The 3,213-nt window shown below is 35.5% G+C and overlaps 1 pseudogene across 1 annotated transcript; it reads right to left on the bottom strand.

Moving 5' to 3' along the window:
• Window positions 1-1,902: 1,902 nt before the first annotated feature.
• On the bottom strand, window positions 1,903-2,879 carry LOC309815828 (cytochrome c oxidase assembly protein COX14-like; annotated as a pseudogene). The gene has a single exon. The product of its transcript is annotated as a cytochrome c oxidase assembly protein COX14-like (transcript).
• Between the last annotated feature and the right edge of the window lie 334 nt (window positions 2,880-3,213).

The raw sequence follows: 3,213 nt of genomic DNA, 5'->3' as shown, positions 1-3,213 counted from the left end.
TTAAATTGTTCTCAAGCCCCTTTCCCATTTCCCATCCCTGCAAAAACCCAGCACCTGTAACAAGCAGTGACAGCCATAACCAAGGGGCAGATGGGAGACTTCCTTTGGTGCTTTAGTTTGGGAGCTCAAAACCACTGATGGCAGTGGTTTTGTTTTCTCCTTTTCTATTCATTCTGTTCAATCTGTAAGCTTTTTGCTTTTATTTCCTTCTAAACATAATTTTCTCTAAATCATTTGTACTGTTATGATTTTGTATATCTTATTTTAATGTCTTAGTTTTTAGTTTTGATCAACCCTTTGATCTCAACATTTCTGAAAAGGATATTAAGGAATTATCTAGGGCAGAGCTTCACTAACTCGCTGTGGTGAAGGAGCAGGTTTTTTATTTTTAATCTCAGTCCACTGAGGACCAATATTTTAGTAAAACAAAAGCTAAAGCAATGATACACTTGGATATCACAGCAATGTAAAATAGTTATTTAAAGTTTCTACGTATTTACTCTCAATTTCTGCATTTAGTTGCAGACCAGTGACAATTAGGGACCAGCACCAGTTCACAGGTCACATTCAGACCTGGTTACCAATTCCCTCATTTATTTGTTTTAAATGGCATTTTTCATTGTAGAAAATTTGGAAAATGAAGAAAAAAAAACAAAATCTCTCATGATTCCACTACCTAGAGAGAAAAACTGTTGAAATATACTGATATTTTATATTATATATACTGATATATGTACATACATATGTATGTGTGTGTGTATATATATACATATATATAGTGGTTGCACAGCCATCATACAATCTAAATTTAAAGCATTTTTATCACCTCTACAAGAAACCCTCTACCATTAGCAGTCACTCCCTACTCTCCACTCCCTAGTCCCTGGGAACCACTAATCTAATTTCTGCCTCTATAGATGTGCCTTTTCTTGACATTTCATATAAATGGAATCATACAATATGTGTTTTTTTGTGTTTGGCTACTCTCAACTTAGCATAATGTTTTTTTGTTTTCTTGTTTTTTTAACATCTTTATTGGAGTATAATTGCTTTACAATGGTGTGTTAGTTTCTGCTTTATAACAAAGTGAATCAGTTATACATATACATATATCCCCATATCTCTTCCCTCTTGCATCTCCCTCCCTCCCACCCTCCCTATCCCACCCCTCTAGGTGGTCACAAAGCACCAAGCTGATCTCCCTGTGTTATGCGGCTGCTTCCCACTAGCTATCTATTTTATATTTGGTAGTGTATATATGTCCATGCCACTCTCTCAATTTCTCCCAGCTTACCCTTCCCCCTCCCTGTATCCTCAAGTCCATTCTGTAGTAGGTCTGTGTCTTTATTCCTGTCTTGCCCCTAGGTTCTTCATGACCTTTTTTTTTTTTAGATTCCATATATATAGCATAATGTTTTTATGATTCATCCATGTTGTGGCATGTAACAGTATTTCATTCCTTTTTATTGCTGAATAACATTATATTCTATGAATATATCAAATTTTGTTTATCCATTCATCAGTTGATGGACGTTTGCATTGTTTCCACTCTGGCTATTATGAATAATGCTGCTATGAACATTCATGTGTAAGTTTTTGCATAGACATGTTTTCATTTCTCTTGGGTAAATACCTAGGTGTGAAATTGCTGAGTCATATGGTAACTCTGTGTTTAGCATTTTGAGAAAACCCATATCTATTTTATAATTTAAAAAATTGGAACCAGTGTATATATACTTTGTTAAACTTAATATCATTTTTATTATGAACATTTTGCAATGTCTTTCAATAATCTTCAAAAAGATGACTTTTAATACTTATAAATTTTTCCTTTTTATATAAGCATTGCAATTATTTTCTTATTGTTGGACAACCTACTGCTTTTATACATAGCATTGATGGGCATATTTGTACATAAATATGTGAGCACAACTCTGATACTATTAAATCTTTACTTTTATTAAATATTAATCTTTTCGTTTATTTTCAAAAGCTTATTGGCTTCTGGCTCTTTTATTTTAAATCTCATCCATTTTGTGTCATTGCTTTTTGGCTCCAAATATCTCACATATTGATCCATTATTTTTAACTTCTATTTATTCCTCCCCTCCTCTTTTTTTTTTCACCTTATTTCTAGTTGCTTAGATTTAGTCTCCTCTCAACCTTTGTTAAGGCAAAAGTAATATTCTCCTTTAGGTTTAGAAACTGTTAAAAAAAACACTTTGATTTCATTATAATTTGTCTCATTAACTTATACAAAGGGGGATAACAAAAGGGGATAATAAATCAATCATCTGAAGGACCCAACACTTATTCTTGCTTTTTTTTTTTTTTTTTTGCTTTGGGGAAGAAAAAAATTAGAAAAAAAACATGCATCGATGATGTGACTTGAATTTTAAGAAAAATATTTCATAAATAAGCACTATTTCCCATACATGCACTCTTTCTGATTCGAAGCAATTTTCTTCTTCTTTTTTTTTTTTTGGCAAAATATTTAATGTCTGTAAGTGTGCCTCACTCTCCCATTCCTGTTATGATTCGATAGCCTCTCCAAACTGGCTGTACCAGAGAAAACATGGGCACATTTTCACAGCAGGATTCGAAAACCATTAAAGCCCTGGTCCTCTTGACTCAGAAATGACTGCAGGTGAGGTCCTTCCACAGCATGCCTCAGGCATCTCTGCTCAAGGCAAAAAGCCCCCCATTTCTACAAGACTCCCGAGGTGTTCTGTTTCTGCAGCTTGGCACTGGGAGCTGGGCGGCTGGAAATAGTGGTAGGCTCGTGCACTGCAGAGGTAGTCCCCATACACAGTGAGAAGCATCATGGAGGAGGAGAAGGTCTTGTAGCCAATGTTAGCTAGTTTCTTGGCAGTTGGCATGTTGTCCCCCTCTAGGATTCAGCTCCCAATGCGAGCTAGGGCCCCATGGGCCAGACGTAGCATAACCCCCCGCAGCAAGGCTGGAGCCCACAGTGGCTGCCCAGAGCAATTTTCTTAAGTCTAGAAGTTAGTCTCTCTTGTAGATGTCAAAGCCTTTCTTGATCACGAGCCTTTATTACCCTATTTGAATTAAAAGAAACCCCAGATTCACAAATCTGCCATTTGAGCAATTTAGTTTTTTAGAAACTTGCTTAAACTTCATTAATCAAACACTTTCAACTTTTCTGTTACCTTTTCAATCTCAAGGTAAAAATGATCATGGTACATCACTGAT

This window comes from Mesoplodon mirus (assembly GCF_964341445.2).
Source record: "Mesoplodon mirus genome assembly, chromosome: 14".
Taxonomy (NCBI): Eukaryota; Metazoa; Chordata; class Mammalia; order Artiodactyla; family Ziphiidae; genus Mesoplodon; species Mesoplodon mirus.
The sequence above is the reverse complement of the archived record's forward strand: the minus strand, read 5'-3'. Positions and strand labels throughout refer to the sequence as shown.